General features: G+C 26.6%; 2 protein-coding genes across 3 annotated transcripts in view; one reads left to right on the top strand and one right to left on the bottom strand.

Annotated features, from left to right (window-relative positions):
- Positions 1-19,871, bottom strand: part of LOC106790142 (midasin) — a 96,663-nt gene that overhangs the window by 45,128 nt on the left and 31,664 nt on the right. The window lies entirely within an intron of this gene.
- LOC106790144 overlaps positions 1-19,871 on the top strand; it is a 44,705-nt gene that overhangs the window by 3,785 nt on the left and 21,049 nt on the right. The window contains exon 1 of one of the 2 annotated variants that reach the window (XM_014754871.1): positions 19,361-19,812. The exons of the other annotated variant lie outside the window; for it this stretch is intronic. The gene's annotated coding sequence lies outside the window, so the exon portion shown is untranslated. Of the gene's footprint in view, positions 1-19,360; positions 19,813-19,871 lie in introns of those variants that run through there. 2 annotated transcript variants of the gene reach the window in all.

Genomic DNA, 19,871 nt, shown 5'->3' on the forward strand with positions numbered 1-19,871 from the left:
CAATATATATTTCGAAAATGAATTTTTTTATTCTTCATTTCTTTACCGATTATTCGCGTTAACAAATTTATTAAAAAATAATCATGAGATTTTTCTAGTGAATGTTTGATATTATAGATTATCCTAGTGTTGAAAGAATTAATAATATTAACGTAATAAATGGCAGCTGAGGTATTGTTTTTCCGATATAAAAAAAGATGTATAGGTTTATCTTTAAAAAAAAAAATAAAAAAAAAAAAATAGAACTGAGTGTAATCTTGAAGACATTTATTTTGATAGTGACCTAAGTCCGTTCTTTTATTTTTCTCACAAAATATTTTTGTATGACAATTACAACTTTCATTTGTAGATGTTATTTCGGTTAACAACAAAAACAAAAATATTAAAATAGACTTAGGCCATTTTTAAAATAAACAGCTCAAAATTATATACTACAATATATTTTTATTGATAATGATAAACAATATTTAGTATAGAACAAAACTACAATATATATATATATAGAATAAAAACATGATAATATACTAATAATAAAAAGAAAACTGAAAATTAATTAAATAAGATTGTATTAACGATTTATAAATAATTCTAACTTTCTAAATAATATATTTAGAGTTTTGCGAACGAATTTGGATAACAGCTGAGAAGATTTACGAGTAACTTACTTAAATTATATCAAGGATAAACGTCTTTCCGTGTATCACTAAACTCCAAGGAGTCTGATTTTAGTTGATTCGTTGGTGTGCCTGCATCTGTCTATCTATGTGTGTATAAATGTGCACGTGTATGTATAATCTGATGCATACATGTTGGTTGGTTAGTTTTCTTATATATATATATATATGTATTTGTGTGAATGAACTAACGTGTATGTAGACTTATCAGTACACTATATGCAACGATCACCTGCCGATACGCTGTGAGATGTTTCTCAAACCACAACTGTAATTTCCGTAGAACTCGTGTTCCTTCCTTCGAAACTAAAAAGAGAAACCACTTTGTTGACTTCAATCAACAACAAGTTTGTCTGCCACCGTAACGAACAACTATCTTCAACTTTAGCTTCATCACCGCCACAATCCAACACCCCTAACACCCCACTTTTCATCCCTTATCTTTCTTACTTCCTCTATTCTTTCACTTCACCCACACTCACTCCACCCCTCTCTTTTTTTAAATGTCTTGATCTTCTCTTTTTCAAATCTTCATTTAAGAGATAAATCTTGCAATTAGTTTTGAAACAAATTTCTTGAAATAATAATTACGCGTTTGATTTAGGGGATGAGGAGAAGGGTTGTGAAAAATGTGTAGCCTAATTTGTTCGTCAATTCAAATGATCATTTATGTTTTTCAACGTAAACGTTCATAACTTTTTAACTCACATTTATAATAGTAGATTATTTGTGAACAATATATTTAAATAATTATTTTCCCCCCTGCGAGATTTGTTTATTATTATTATTATTATTATTATTCTTTGTTTCTCAATTTGGCGATTGAGTATAGAAAAGAATTGGTTTTTTTTTTTTATTCGTTTAATGAGAAATTTTTAAGAGATAATTATTTGATATATAATTGTGTTTTTTTTTTACGAGAAAAGATTAAATTTAATAAATTCACTTAGAGTAGGAGACTGTTTAAATTTTAGTAATCTGCTTAATACTGTCAAAGCTGACAAAATACCGAATTGCAATATCGAGTTTAGTAATGAAGCAGGGAAGGATTACATTCGCTATTCGTGTGCTATCGCTATTTTCATACTTGATCGAAACTATGTGTACATGAAACCTTCGTCAACATAAAATCAATAATCATACGAATGATTACCAAATGATATCAAATAATTTCACGATAATTTAACGATCACCTAATCTCGTGGAAAGATAAGAAGAAGAATATTTTATATATATTTCTTTTCTTCTTTTTTTTTTTAATCGATTTTTGTGTGATCAATGTTTTAATCATTCATTTCATTTACGATATAAATTTGTTATATCGATATTTGTCAATATAACAATTATTACATTAATTAATTAAATTAAATCTCGTAACAGGTATTATTAATTATATTCTACTTTTCAAGTTCCGTGACAATGCATTAAAACTTTGATAATAAATTTCGTTAATATAACACGATTATATGATTTTTAATCTTTTTCAAGAATACAAAGAAAACTTAAACTTTTATTTTTAACTTTAGGATAATAATTATACTAATTTTCATTATCCATACCACCAATAAAACTTTTTTTCGTTGCGTTAACATGTATTATTTAATAAAACCAAATATCGTTGATATACTTTTTCTTTTGCAATTCGATAACAAAAAAAATGAACGTATTTATTTATTTATTACGTTAGACGCGTATGACAGTCATTTTTAGAATATTTTACATTTTATCCAGAAATAGGACATCCTATTTTCGTTTTGCTTTTAATCGCAACGTAAATCGTATACATACATATTTAGTCGAACGTGATGAACGACGTCGTATAATCTCGTTTACGTAACGTACAACATGAACATTCTCCCAATTCCAAATACAAGTGATATAAACTGTTTTAAAAGTCAAACGAAGGATGGGGCTGGGGCTGGGAGGGGGATAGTGCGAAAGAAAATGCAAGTAAAAATAATCTACAATAATAATTTACATGGTTATTTTAACGAAAGCGTGAATACGCGATAAATAAATTGAGAGGATGAGTTAAATCAAGAAGAAAATTACTTGCGTTATAAAGCTGTTATTGTTCGACACGTTGGGTATTCAAATATATTTGAAAAAATATTATCTCAATATTAAAAAAGAGTAAAAATATTTCGATATTTATTCATTTTAGAAATGTTTATTTCATTATTATTTCATCATTTTTATAAATGGAAAAATACCAAAAATTTATGACTCATGATATCTCTCATCGTCGTATTCTTTTATTTATTTAATATATTCTAAAATTGTAACAACATCTTTTTATAGTTTATTGTTTTTCATACACGTCCTATGACAATCCTATATATCTATTAATTATTTTTTTTCGAATTGTTAATCGTTAAACTTAATTACGAACTTAAATAGTACCGACGAAAAAAAAAGTAATTGATTTTAAAGGACTCTTAAAGAATTTTTCTTTTCAACAATTTCTATACATTGTATGAATATAATTAAAAGAAAAAGAAAAAGGAAATGAAAAGTTCAAGGTCCCTATTTCGGTATAACGAGTAAGAAAAAATAATAATAATAATAAAAAAAAAAAAAGATAAGAAGAAAATGAAGAAATATGGCTGGTAATAAAAGTGTTAATTATTTATGGGTCGTGACTCTTTTTACTAGAATATTTGATATAATTAACTTCGCGACCATTAAACCTAACAGTTTCATTTCTAACAAACACAGGCACTCACAGAAATATGAATGATTAAACTCAAAGTCATGGAGTGGCAGTTTATTGTGAAATAGGACACGTGTATGCTTGAAGGATCTTATAGTTAATTAAAATTTTTATCTTTCACTGGCTGGAATCCCACTCCCTTTTAGTTTCTCTTAACGTTTATATTTTCTACCAGCAATTTTGTTTCACTTTAATCGGATTTCAACTATGTGTGTATGATTGAGACGATAATTTCTTTAACTGTTGAAATAGATTTTAGTTTGTTCGTTTGTTTATCACGAACAAACGTATCCCCATTTCCTTTCTATAACTTTTGCGAATATAATTGACAAAATTATTAATAACATTTAATTAATTGAAAAATATTCAAAAATATAATTTAAAAAGAAAATATATACATTTTTTTAAAAAAACTATTGATTTCAATCTTTTTTCATGAAACTAGTAAAACAGTTCAGAATAAATGCGAAGAATATTTTTATACTTATGATACTTTTTGTCCAATATAATAAAACAACGAACGAGTACGGGGAAAAACTATATCGAAGTATAATAAAATTTGATGAAATAGAGTTTTTTTTTCTGATTGCTAAAACTATGAAGGGGAGATGTATGGTTTCCGGTAGTTCCTTTCGTATAAAATATAACCACAGAAAAGACAATCGATGACTTTGACCTAAACGATAAAAGAAAGAAAAACCACGAAAAGAAAGAAAGAAATAAAGAAAGGAAAAGAATGGGAGAGAGAAAGAGATCGAATTACGATCTAATGCATTTGAGTAAGACGAAAAGTGGCAAAGAAAAACGTCCTTTCAATCACCCCTCGCGTTCTTGGGGGAACAAAAAAAAGATAAAAGGAAAGAGAGAGAGAGAGAGAAATAAAGCAAAAAATAAAGAAAAGAAAATACGATCTGACAAATTACGTCCGTTCACATAACTACACGGTTAAACTTGGAACTTGCGTGACGAAAGTACAATTCCGCCCTTTTTTCTAGCCTTCAACCCCCTCCTCTTCCTACTCTTCTTCTTCTTCTTCTCCATTAATGTCGAGTACAGCAAAACAGTTCTTTTCTAGCTTTTTAAAAACTTTTTTTTTTAACTTTTAGATAAGGAAACGTTCCAATGCAATTCATTTATTGTTTCGACAACAATACTACGTATTATTAATAGATAATCCTTTTAATTATTTGCGACAATTTAATTTTGATGTATAAGTAATATGTGATAAATAATATAGAAAATATACAAATGAAAATATTTAATTAATAAAAAAAAAAGGAATAACGAAAGTGTGTTATTAATTAAATTAATCAAAATAGTTTGTAACAGTTAAGAAAGTTACAAATTGAAATAAGAACTCCTACTACGAATTCAGAAATTTGTTATTCTAATATTAATTGTGAATATTATATTTTAGTACAAGTAATAGAAGAATAATTAAACATACAATATAATATGAAATATGAAAATTTCAAGAAATGATAAATGTATTCAATATCCTCATTGTTTTTATTTATTTTCTCTTCATACTTAAGTATTTAATATTCTTTCAAGTAATGCAAGCAAGAAAACTAAAATAATATACATACAAAAATCTACAATTATAATCGTTAAATAATAATTATCTTCAAAATACAATAGAGAAAAGCATCGAAATTTAACCACATTCTTATAAAATCCAACAATAATTTTAATACCATCTCTCTCTTTCTAACGTATGCGAGCATAAAATTTTGTCGAGAGCGAATAAAAAAAAAAAAACAAAATGTAAAAATAAAAATAAAAATAAAAAAAAAAATAAAAGGTGGGCGAGAGAAAAAAAAGAAAAACAAAAACAACAAAAATACAACATAAAAATGAAGTAATAAACCGTATGATTGTAATTAAAGAACGAAAAAGGGTTATCGTACTACAGAAGGTTATCGCATATTCGTAGTAAAATTTGAAACGGTACTTGAAAACACTCCATCAAAGCTCGTGTCTAGAACGAGCCCGTTAAAGTGGGTTGGTTAGTTCCTTCGTTCATTCGTTCTATTCGTTGGGTTGGTTCGAATATCTCTCCTCCGATGACAACGGTTCTTTTTGCCGATAAAACGGTCACGTGGAAATGCTTTTACTTCAAATACCTTTACGAGAGACACACGCGTAGTTTTATTGGATATAAAGAAATATTTTTAAATTCGTCCTACACGAGACACAATGTTGAAGGAGAATGCTTATGTATAAATAAAATAGCAAAACGAAAAATTTCAAATATGATAAAAATATGACAAAATATTACGATCATGATATAACTGTACAGTAAATTTGTAGAATGTTCAAAGGGTTTTGGTCAATTTATGGAATGTCCTTCAATTTTCAAGCATTTTTTTCTTACGTCAAAATTTTTTCTCATCAAAGACGGGCTTGCGTCAGGATGTTTTTTTTTTTTTTCACACTGAACGCAGGATTGCATCAGAATTTTTTCTCACCAAAGACAGGGGGTTGCGTTAAAATTTTCTCAGAGTTTTCTTTTTTTTTTTTTTTTGAGGTTTATTTGAGAGGTTTTGTAGGGTTTTTTTCTAGGTTTTGTCATATTGAAAGGAGTATTTAATATATATATATATATGGAGATGGGTGGGTTTATGGAAAGTGAATCCGAAAACATTCAAAGTTGGTATCAGACGCGGTTCCTTTTATTCCGTTTCCACCTTTCCACTTTTCCAAGTGTTTCCCAACAACCTTTCTCTTTTCTCTTTCTTTTCCTTCTTCTGTTACTCTCCTCCCTTATTCTCTCACCCTTTTTCTCACGTCCTCTACACTCCTCCCCTTCATCTCGGAATCTCATTGTGTCGCCCATGAGACGATAATCCTTAAGCATTAAGTACTTTCGTTTCGAATATATAAAGGAAAATACGGTAAAAGAAATTTAAAAAAAATAAAACAAAAGAAAGATTCTTTTTTTATTTTTCAATCTCATAACGTTTCTTTTCTTTTCTTTTTTCTTTTTTTTGTTTAGGAAATTATTATCTGAAGATATTGAATATATTTCTTATAATTCAAAATCTAATATATATTAGAAAAACATAATTTTGAAAATATTTTAGATTTAAAAAACATAATTGGTTTTTTTTATGATAATTTTCTTTTTACTGATCAAATTGTTTAATTCTAAGAAAAAGAAAAAAAAATAGAAGAAAGATATTATTTAAATTAATTAAATGCAATTGCACTTTCCATATTTCCATAGTCTTATATCACATAGTTTGTAATTGATATCTTTGTTAACCATGATATATAAATTTATCGGAATGGACACCGTTTACTACTACTACTGGATAATCGTAGGTTGAAACGAATATTCAGCATCACTACTATACTTGTTTCCGTTTCTCTCTACCGGGTTTGACAAACGACAATGTTCAGTGAATAAAATGGATAGGCGGTTTTGTTAGTAAACCATTAAGATCCTATAATTCTTCTCTTAACCCAAACTTTCCTGACTACTTTCCTTCCATTCATCTCTTTTTATTATACTTTATCTATTATTATTATAATTTTATTTTTCTTTTTATTTTATTTTTCGAATCTCTCAATTTGAAATCACACATTCATAGATTTTTTAAGTAAATTATTAATTAATTAAATAGTAATTAAAATGATCCAACGATCATGGGTATTTAAGTAAATCTTTATTTTGAACACTAAAACAAATTGTTTTATAGAGAATTGAAATAAAAAAAAAGATTAATGCTCAAAAGTTTTGTTTTATTTCTATCGAAGTATCAGATAGAAATTTATTGCCCTATCTCTTCGTAGATACCTATCTATTTATCTACTTTCCTCTTAGAAAAATACGACCTGTATAAAACATGTTTATCTTCGAAACTAGTAAATGAATCTTCTCGGCACAACGAAAATCTTTCAGATTGATTTTCATCCCCCTCTTAACCCTCGCCACTACCACTTTCGAACGAAATGTAAGAAAAATTCATGCGAGTAGAAAAATAAAAAAAAAAAATAAAAATAAAAAGTAATATAAACTAAAGAGACAAAAAAGAAAACCGAAAAATGGAAGAAGAAGAAAAATATAGGGGGAAAATATAGCGTGGAAAAATTATATTCAAATAAAACAACAGGAAGTAGTAGAAGAAGAAGAAGAAATAAAAGAAGGAATATAGTTATTTCACGAACTAATATCGATCATATAAAAAACTAGAATAGGAAAGAAAGCTAATTATTAGAAATGGAATTCTTTATTTTTCTAGATTTTTTATTTGTTAACTTTTTAGATTGTACTAATTGTAAATTACGATAAGAGAATTTTATGCAGGAATTTATATTTAGTTCTGAAAATAACTAATTTTAATTTATTATGCACGAATTATAATCGAAAAAGTTATTTATATCGAAAAACTATTATAATTGTTACGAATATTACAATATTTGCCTTAAAATCTAATATTATAAATGAATATTTATTAATATATATTAATAAATAAAAACCGAATTGATATTTCCACCGTTTCTTTTCAGTGAAGTAGCGTTTACAATTTAGTTCAATATAGAAAGGGAAAATAATAGTTGTAGAACTCCAATACTGAACCGAAATAATATCGGTTTTCAAAAAAACTGAAACCGAAACCGAAACCAAAACCGATATGTTCGAGAACCATTACATCCATTACAGTCATAAATTTTTATTTACAACCCTCATAACTGTTTTTAACTCGCTGAAACTACTCCAACAAACGATGAACCGTAATTGAATAAATTGCATTTCAAGATTTTACTTAAAAAAAACACCAACAGATTACTTTCATTTCTGTTTTTATTCTAATTTTCTTTATTGTTTTAGGATATTATTTTATTGACTATTTATTAAAAAAAAACAATAAATAATATAATTAATTATAATTAAAAATATAAAATCATGATTAGATTGTTTTTAACGATTACATTAATTTATATATATGTAACAAAATTTTAACATTAATTTATATGCGAAAAAGATTTTATATGTAACAAAAATCATAAAATGACGAAATACCTACGGTGTTTAATTAATTTTTAAACAATTTTGAATATATTCATAAGTTTTTTTATAATTTCGCTTGAATCGTTTCGATCGATCATATTTTTCTTTTATTTAATTTCCACTTTTTGAACAATAAAATGAAAATATATTCGAAACTTTATATTATTTTTCCTATAGGTTTTTAATATTGACGATATATACCTCTCTGAACAAGAGGGTATTTTTATATTTCTTTTTTTCTCTTTTTGTCACATATCGCGAAATGAAATTATTTTATTCAACAATTTTTAGATTGCATATTCAAAAGATATAACTACATGGTTTTATTGTATCACTGAAAATAATAGAGTGCACGTCAGTGTTTTTTCCTATGACTATGGTTACTCTTCTCATAATTCCTCTCTCACAATTCCTCTCTCTCTCTCTCATTCTCTTCCATACCGTGGGAAAGTTGCACCTGACTGTGTTTCACTCACCTTCGAATTCTAACCTAATCGTTTCCTTGATTTATTTCACAATAAAGGTTGAATAATTTCTTATTCGTCAGAATACTATTTGCATGGAAAAAATCTTATTAAGGCTTAAAAGCTTATTTTAATAATATAAAACAATCAATTTAGGATGATGATGATGATGATCGTGAATATTAAATATTTCATATTATTTATTGTTCAAATAAATTGAAAATAATTCTTTTGTTTTTTTTTCTTGAAGATTTTAATATTCGAGTTTATTTTCGGATTGTAATTTTCATAGTTGATTTTAAATGAATGAGTACGTATTTTAAAAGAGAACATATGTTTGAATACAAAAAAAAAGACAAAAAAAAACCAAAAATTTTATGAGAAACGAGTTATGTGATTTATGTACTGGCTTCACATGTAGGAAAGAAACTAAATTTAAACGATTAAAGTTAGTTCGTAAATACCGATCAATCTTCATTTATTCTCTCGTAACATATTAAATAACAGGATTATTTCTCACAGGAAGAACATTTTCAATTGCTACAAATTTAACGAGAATAAAACAGTAATAATACGAAATACGATAATAAAAACCATCTTGCTTGTTTTTTCTTTTTTCACAACAAGTAATTTCGAACAATAATTTCTAGCAACTCTCCACAATTTAACAATAAATTTCAATCATTATTTCTCTGATCTCCTTTTGTTATTGATTTTAATAACACAAAAATGGAAAAATATGAATACTTTACGACGCCTTGTAGAAATCGTGAGAATACGAGTTGTAATATTCGAGTGTTTGATTAATCAATGATGTCAACAAGTTTCCTATACTCAATTGACATTTGGGGGGGGGGGGGGAAGAAGAAAGTAAAAACTTCTATTTATTGGGTCAATATTTTAAAAAACATTGATAATAATTCTTAATAATAAAAATAAAATATTAATATGACATAAGTGGTCAATTAATAGTTTGTACTAAATGCAATCCTAAGGCAAACAAACTCCTATTATAAATACTCATAAATTATTATTTATATTTAACAAAATATTGATCAAATAGATACAAACTTATAACTCGAAACAATATACTCGAAATAAAATAAATGAAACATACTTGTATTTCAAATAATATATTAAAAGACATATGTATTTCTCTAAATTTACTATTTTCATCGTAAGGAATGTATCTGTTTTTGGACCTATCAAAAATGCATTACTCGATCTAGGACACGAAACAGAGACTTCGAATAGCACCTAGTAAAATCTCACAAAAATGTCAACTATATCTTTTGTTCATATTCAACAAAAGTTCAACAATATTTGTATATATGATAACAATTAATATAAGAATAAAAATAAAATAATTTGATTATCATTCAGAGAGGAACTTTTGGTCAACCTAACAAAAATTTCTTTGACGCAACTTTTAACTGTTCAAAAAATTTGTCTTTTTTTTTTTTTTTTATTAAAGGTTTTAATTATCAAGCGCAAAATATTCACCATGAACGTTTTACGCAAACAAACATATGTCCATAGTGGTGAATTGACATAAGTTCCAAAAAGAAATGAAAAAAGGAAAGCAAGAAAAAAACTCTCCCCCTTCCCCCTACCCTCCTTTTTATTTGACATTCATTTATAACGACGTTATTCGATAAAAGTAGTATCGCGAATCGTGCTTTGGGTAACTAATTAAACTTGTTTGTATTGGACTCCAGGCTTGTTAAATAAAATTGAAAAATATTCTATCGCGAGAGATGATAGGCCACTACTACTATTACTACTACTATTACTACTACTACCATTCGGGTTATACTTTCAAACAGACATGAGACGCAGTTAAATGGAAAATATTAGATTATGTGTATATTATTCCCGACGATATAATGCGAATAATTTAACACGAGTTGAATGTTACATTTTCGCGATACCTTTTATAGAAAATAATTTTCAAAGAATATAAACAAAATACACGAGATTAATTTTGTTTGGCAATTAATTTTATTTACTTTGTGTAATATATATATATATGTATGTATGTATGTTCATGTTTATCTCTTTTCATTTGACTTTTATTAGCATGAAAATGTAACAATTTAAATAACGATAATCTTGTTAAATTCCGTATATTAAAAACAAATACTGTTGCACATAATTTAATATTATAAATATTAATATATAAATATTAATTTATTTTTTGTCGAACACAAATATTAAAAAAAAAAATAGAAGGGAGAGAATTTATTTGATATAAATTTATTTACGATATATGAATAATATTTTTGTTAAGAATGATTTTAGTATCCTAGAAATGTGACAATTTCAGGAATCATACACATTTCTAAATATCAGGTATTAAGCAAGTACATACATAGTTATATCCCTTAACAGTTGTGTAGGAATTAAACCCTTGAAATCATTTCGTGCAAACTATTCCAGGCGGATATAGTCAACAAAGTTTCTCTAATATCTTGTAAACGCATAAGTAAACTTTCTACTAGATTCAAACTAGAACTGTTACCACTCATTTCGTTTGATATGCGAATATTCTATAATAAATATCCTGATAAAATAAGAAATATTAGAATACAATTATTTTATTCAAATATACTCTACCCGCATTATCCAGAATATTAAAAAACAAATTTTCAGTATAACATAATCCATGCATTTTCTATTTTAGTAAACATAATTATTGCAGGAACACTAAATTTATCAGAGCTGTATTATAATATTCCGTATTTCTAAAATAGAATTGACCATTAAAATACTTAGGATGATGATAATCGTATACTTAAAAATAATATAATTATGCTAATATTAAAATAAAATTCTATATTCAAATATATGGTGTACTTGAATTGAATTTAAATCTTAATTCAATCATTCTTCTTCTTCTTCTTTAAAACTAGTTAATAAAGTATTTAATTATTATGATTAATATGTGGGTTATTAAAAAGTATTTGTTTTATTTCAAAAGAAATCTTTAATAGAGTTTGGAATCTTAAAAGGGAGAAATGCTAGTAACCGCAGTTAATGACAAAGAAACAGTGGGAACGTGCGAACGACGATAATTATGCTCTGGTACAACAAAATATTGGAATATCGACAGATTCGTTTGCGTGAATGCTTCTAATCGCACATTGAACAACTGTTAATAACAAACCTGGGCGTTTTCAAAAAGAATCTTTGATTCTTCTTATTACAACAATAATAATAATAATAATATTATTATAATAATTATTATTATAAGATATTATATAAGATAAAATAAGATATTATAATAATAATAATATTTATAAATTGTTAATAATAAGAAGAATATTATTATTATTATTATATATATATTTTGTGTGCCGAATATCAAATCAATTTATACGAGGAGATCCCTATGTTTTATTTTTGTTTCACTACGTTAATTAATATCAAAGAACAATTGTCATTTGTATATCACGTTTGTCACAATAATTTCGAAATGCGCATTTATACACATCTGAACTTTTCTCGAATATCTGTTTTATAGATAGAATGAACATTAATACCACGTTACATTTTGAGAACAAATTCGCATTAGTGTATAAAATTTATTACGAGTGTTCGTAGGTGTTCCTGAAATTTGATGTATATTCTCGACTGGACTTTAGGATAACTTGTTTTACGTTTCCGCAATCGTCATTATAACGTTTCGAACTTGTATTACATAACGAATTCGTTAAACTTTTTCGTACATATTTCAATAATTGGTACACACGTTTATAGTACACCCTTCGAGTTGTACGATTTTCGTTTCTACAATGTGGTGGTACACACCAACATTTTAAACGTGATTCGAAAATATCTATAAATAATTGAAAAATTTCATTTGAATTTTTAAACAACAAAACATGACTGTTTGACTGTATTTCTAAAAAGAATCCTAAAAAGTGTCAAGAAAAATTGTACATAAATTTGAAAAAAAGGGAATATAAAAATGTTTGACCAATCTAAGAACTTTTAGCACACCTTGTAGTTAGAAAGTAGTTCTTTGAAGGCAATTATACTGCAATTTAAAGAACATAAAATTTCTCAAACGTCTAGGTAGGGCTCGTAACGAGTAACTATCCCATAAACGTTCCAGGTGGTAACTTTATTCGCTTTCTTTTACAACCTAATTCAGTAATCTACATATATGTGTTAAGTTCAGTCATTTAAAAAAAGATAAAAAGAAGAAAAAAAACGTTCTTTTCTTAAAATTAATTCTCATTTGATCCATCCTTCTTTCCAATATCTATTTCATAATCTATTATATAATCTATTTTATAAATTAAGTTACAAAATATAATTTACTTCCCTCTTTTCCTTCCCACCTAATTTTTCTGACCAAGTCCACTGTCATAATTTAATAATAATAATAAAAATATATATATATGCATGTAGAAATAATCTTTTCTTTTTCTTATTCTTCTTTTTCATACATAGTGATGTAACGCGAAATTAAAACGAAGTGTGGGAAAAGTGCATTGTAAAAAGGGGGAAGAAAAAAGGAAAAAATAATATAAAAAAAAAAGAAAAAAAAAAAAAAAAAAGGAAAAAAAAAAAAAAAATAAAAAAAAAAAAAAAAAAAAAAAAAAGAAGGAAAATAATAAAAAGAATATAAAAAGAAAAGAAAATATACGAGAACGTTTCGTTTGAGCTGCATATTAATTTTCATTTCGTAACCCAGTGTGCCGCGACAGTCCTCGCTAGGGAAAACCACCTTTCGTATTCAATTTTCCACGTTACTCTCCAGTTATTTAACGCTCCGACTACGATCTCGGACGTGTATGTATATGTATATACGTATATATAATACATGTATGTAAAACGTAGTGGTTTAACGAAATATCAATGCAAAATGTTCCTAGCTTGTCAAACTTTTTCGAAATAGTCAGTCTTCATTGATACTTCGTTTTTGTATAGTAGACAATTAACATATTAAACGAACTACACTTTTAATTTCAATTGTAAAATAATCTAGTAAAAAGAATAGAACAAAAGAAAACAAGAAGTTAGAAAAATAAAAATGTTCAATACACAAAAACCCGAAACATTAGGCAAATATTTCGCATATATATATATACATATATATATATATATATATTAAACTTTAATAACGTGTATCATTTCAAGTAGACATAATGTGATATGTCACAAAATCAAATGCAAATTAACAGGTAACGTGTAAAACAAATTTCAAATATTTCCAATTATTAATATTCTTATCGAGGTAATATCAGATTTTTCTTCTATCTATTACTTCATATATAACATATTCTTTCAATACAGAGACAAAATTTCTATCACGAATACAACAATTGGATGCATCCAATTTTATGACTCAATGGATAGACGTTTGTCACATTAAATATATCAATGACAACGAAACGCAGTATAATGTATTGAACATATCAATTTCTTTTTTATATTACATATTTTCTAAGGATATATACACATTCGTGAAAAACATTATAATGTGTGTGTGGGATGATGATTCCTATTTTACCGTGAAACAAGAGAAAACAGTAATCATTTCGTTTAAGGTTATTATTTGAATGAATTGCCTCTTTGAGTGTAATTAATGTAATTAATGCTGAGGATTATGGTAGTAAGTTGGTCTGTTATGACGATACGTTTACACGGTAGATTAGAAGGGTAGTTTAGAAAGGGTAGTGTCGAGTGGGTTTAAGCTCTTCAGATGCGCGAAATCTCATTTATCTACTAAGCTGGAATACGAGAAGTGATTTTGAGTATAAGAATACTGTTCTTGAAAGATCCTGTCGTTTACTTCTTAACTAGCAAAGACTCCTTTTACATTACTTTTTCTTTTTTTATCATCTTATTTTTTTTCCCACCCCTCCTATTTTCTTACAAGAAACTATCTTCTTTTATATCTTTTCTTTTTCTTCTCTTTTTTTCTTTTTTCTTTATTAATTCCCATATAAGAGTTGATACATTAACATAAAAAAAAAACAAAGTAGGAACTAAGTCCGACACTTTGAAAAAAAATTTCTTCTAAACGATAAAATGTGTTTTAATTTTAAAATAATTTCTAAACAAAAGGTGTAAAAGACTTAAAGAGTGTTTGTTGAAAACATTATAACTGCAATTAGATTAATCATCTTTTTTTTATCAAATTCAGTATACAAAAATGAAGAAGAAAAATCAAATGTTAAATTGTATGTAAATAATTTGTATTCTTCATAAAAAAAAATACAACAAAATTAAATTATTAACACACACACACACACACACACACCTAGCGTCTGTTCTTTTTCTAGACCATTTTTATTGTTGATTATTAAACTGACATTGACAGAAAATAATTCAACAGATTAGAGACAATGTATAAACGTAGTTATGTCAAAAACAATTTCATATTCTGTCAGGTCGTGCTTGTGGTTGACCGTTCGGCCTTTCAGGAATAGCAAATAGTTTAGGTATAATTTAACATGAATGAACAGGAATAATATCCAGTGAACGTTAACTGATACATATGTATTATACATATATCATTATCGATGAAATGCAATTTGTGAGGAAGTAGTAATAATATATGCTTTCAATAGAATTATAATCTCAATTAGATAAATACGAGTAATCATTAACACCCTATAGCACCTATCGTTTAACTAACATTATCTAATAATTAATTTTACTTTGAGAAAATGTGCAGCATACAATGAAATATTTGAAATACTAGCTACTCTAATTTATTAATCAATAATATTATTTAAATATTATTTATATATTGAGATAATATCAAACTCACTAAAAATGTTAATATTTCGATTTTGTTTTAAAACTTACGTAACTATTCATTTAAACCAAATAAAAGAAACATTTTTTCAAACACAATCAGGTCAATAATATCCTAACTTTAACAGAACTACTGACTAAACGTCATTTTTGACAATTTTATATTTCGTGAGAATTTATATGTAAAAAAAGAAACAATTCAACAACACCTACAATATATCGTATTGCATCGATGCCATTCGGGTGACTGCTATTTAAATCAGATAATTATTGAGTGCACGTAAATTGAAATTAAATATCGGTTCGATGTTTATCTTGCGACTAACGTGACGCACGTTTAAAAAAAAAAACATATTAATTTTAATAATTAAAACTTAAACTATTACATCAAACTATTTTTTTTTTTCTGTAAAACGCAAAAAAGGATATTTTTATGTCAATAAATAATCCATTGGTATTGACGTTTTTAACGTTGTGTCTATCATTTTATGGACACACATACTGTAGATGAAAATAAAGGAGAATGAAAAATTTAATGAGTGAGTGAAAGATAGAGAGAGATAGAGAGAGAGAGAGAGAGTGATTAAGGGACACGCTTATTAGCGGTGTCCGTGCTTTCAAATTGGTGATGACAGGTGACGAAGAGGATGACGTAACGGTTGACAAGCGATAGGGAAATCGATCGATCATACTATATATGCGTTTAATACATCGTGGTTTGTTTCTACAAAGGAAACCGATAACTGAGGACCGATTCATGCGAACAATCTAACCAAGAGTCGATTTGTTAACACTCGATGTATGAATCGAGATACCTTGCCCCCCCCCACCTCTTCGTCTTCGTTCAATCAACAACACAACATCGTCATTGCTATCATCAATCGAATTAACCTACGTTTTTATTCTTTACGATTTTGATATATATAATATATGTAATATGTGGGGTCATAATTATGAAAGTGGTTTAATGTAAGTCTAAATTTAAAAAGAAAAAAATATATGAGTTGATCAGTTATTTTACATCACATTATTTTAAACTAAATGAATTCAATGCAATGTTCACGATATTGGATTACACTGACAAGATTAATTTTATCTAGGAAAAAAAAATGATTAAGAAACAATTTTTATTTTGAATTTAATTTTACAAATAATATCAAATTGACTTGGGGTTATATGTTTTCGAATGATTTAATATGTGTTTTGTTAAATGTTATTAAATTTTTGTCGTTTTTAAACATACGACAATTCATTCGATTGAATTTTTGCGAAACGAATTATTAACGAAGTATTTATTCTTTTCGTTTTTAATTCGTTCATTCATTGGATTTTTAAATCTGAACAAAAAATTGTCTTTTTTATTTATCGTCCAATTAAAAACAAAAAAAAAAATAAAACAAACGAAATTATATTTCTAATATTAATTTTCGGAAATACATTCAATTTTATGTGAAATTACACGCACGCACGCACACACGGACGTACGTTATACATAATTTATATATTTTTTTTTTGCATTTTTCATTTATTTATTTTTGTTATCGAATACAACAGAATATGAATTTATTTCGATGAAAAATCTAGAAAATGGCGGATAAGTGGCAATAAGAATTTTCTTATATTTATTCAAAGTTCGAAAAATAACATAAAATAGGAAAAACACGCTAGTGGTTAGATAGCACATTGGAAAGCATAGAAACGTGTTCATGTGCATATATTTGATGTGTACTCTCTTACACGCATGCGTGTTTATATGTACGTACATGTATGTATAAGTATGCACGTCGCGATAACTTGGCGATAAAGTTCTTGCTCGTAAATATTAGGATAACGCTGTTCTAGTTTGGATATTGGCACATATGTTTTCATGTATGATCGATCGATCACTCGATTGATCGATTCATGTTCACGTTGTACCGTATGAATATCAAGTGTGATCAAATTTAACTGTATCTTCTCTAACTTAACAATTTTCTATTACATACAATAATTAAAATTTCATTAATCATTGAAATATTAATCGATCATCGTTAAATTATATTTATTTAACAAAATAAATATTCGTATAAATAAATAATTTAATAAATAACTTATTTTCTCTTTTCTTTTTAAATTAAATACTGATATATACCTAAATACATTTATTTAACAAAATAAATATTCGTATAAATAAATAATGTAATAAATAACTTATTGTCTTTCCTTTTTAAATTAAATTCTGGTATAAATAATAAATGATAAAATATTTATTCTATAAATTAAGATATTGAAGAATATTCAGTGTATTAATTATAGAAAAATTAAAGAATTAAATTAATTTATTTTTTGACAATATATAAATATTTTTTATAGAGTATAAAATTGAATAAATAAAGATAAAAGAGTAATCCAGGATATATCCTCGGTGTGTGTTTATATAAATGAACGATATACGTGCAATTAAAGAGCGGAACGAATCATAATTAATAGGGATATCTAATAATCTCTTACGATTACGGAAAGAAATATATATATGAATAGAGAGACAATGGTGGGAAAATGACTATTACGATAGGAACTCTCTACAATGGCGTTTTGCCAGAATTAATTGGACGATATTATGCAGTACTTTCAAGTAGTAATATCCGAAAATTCTTCGATTACACAATTACTAAACCATCATCATCATAATTTAAAAATTAAATTGCTGATACAACAAATTCGAAATGACATTTATATTTTCATTAACGATAAATGCATTTGTTTCATTATTATTTACATACACACAAAACATATTAAACAATAATGAAACAATTAAATCATCCAAATATGTTTTTTCTATAAATATTATAAGAAACAAGTTAAAACTTTCCAGATAATTCTGAAAAATTAACAAAGATTTTTTTTAAAACTGTTTAATCATATGATTAAGATTATAATTTACCGAACTAGTATTATCGCGATTTTATAATCTGAAAAAAAAAAGAAATTAACTTACGTAATAGTTAAAAAAAAAAAAAAGAAAAATCTAATTAATTCTTTAAATTAATTAATTTTACAATCAGATGTTTGAGATTAATCGACGAAATATTTTCTTTATGTTCCATTTTGTTTAGTTTCGTAGGATCGTATTGCAAATGAGATTTCGTTTAAAGTATAACAATTGAACAGGTTTTTTATCGAATAGATTGGAAAGAGAATAAATAAACAGGACGTTTTAAATGTAAAAATAATTGAAACATCTGGTCCTTTCATAGAGAAAGAATAATTAAATAATGTTTTAAACGAGCTTGTTTTAAGAATGTACTCTAACGATAATTGAAGAACCCTTGAGTTCAGCACAAAAGGAAGATTAATACACTAGGCTCAATACTTTTCAACCAATTCAATAATATACTAATTAAAATTACTAAACCTTCCCAGAACACACAAGAAAAAAGAAAACCATTAATACAAAACATAAATGAATTTTTTCAAAACCAATGATCCAGCAGCCCATGAGAACAAATTTTCAATCAATTTCGATTATTACCATAATCATTCATTCATTCATTCTACTTCTATCATCGAAATAAACAATACCTCGATCACAAAAAATAAACTGTAAGAGTGCAGTTAAAATCGATGCCGAACTTTGACACTTTAAACGTCGAGAAACGTTTTTCAACGAATATTTTTGTTCGATGCCAGAGAGTGGTGTGTGAAAAAAGAAATAAAATAAAAGGAGTAAAGAAAGAGTAAAAACAAAAAAAAAAAGAGGAAAGGAAAATAAAATAAAAGTAAAAAATAAAACAAAACTAAAACAAAAAATAAAGAAGAAGAAAAAAGGTTGAATGATATTCATTCAACGATCCACGTTATAAGAAAAAGGTTCGAACGTTTTAAAATGCAGCCGAACTTGTGCAATTTCGTTCGGGAAAGTTTCAAAGGGACGTCAAAAGGATCTCTTGGAGCATTTCTTCTTCCTACTTCGAGAGTACACGAAAATGGCGAAGGGGGTGATGCCGGTGAGAGAGAAAGAGAGAGAAAAAGTGCTGGATAAATTCGTGCTAGAAGAAACCAACGAGCTCCGATCGAAGAAACTCTTCCCCTTGTTCTTATTCTTATTCTTCTTCTTCATCTTCTTCTTCCTCTTCTTATTCTTCTTCCGATGTTTCTAGAGAGAACTAAAAAAAACTTCTACAAATAACAGTGAGTTATCTTTTTATATAAATATATATATATATATATATATATATATATATATATAT

Source organism: Polistes canadensis, unplaced genomic scaffold, assembly GCF_001313835.1.
Source record: "Polistes canadensis isolate GaletaPanama2010 unplaced genomic scaffold, ASM131383v1 scaffold_217, whole genome shotgun sequence".
Classification (NCBI taxonomy): domain Eukaryota; kingdom Metazoa; phylum Arthropoda; class Insecta; order Hymenoptera; family Vespidae; genus Polistes; species Polistes canadensis.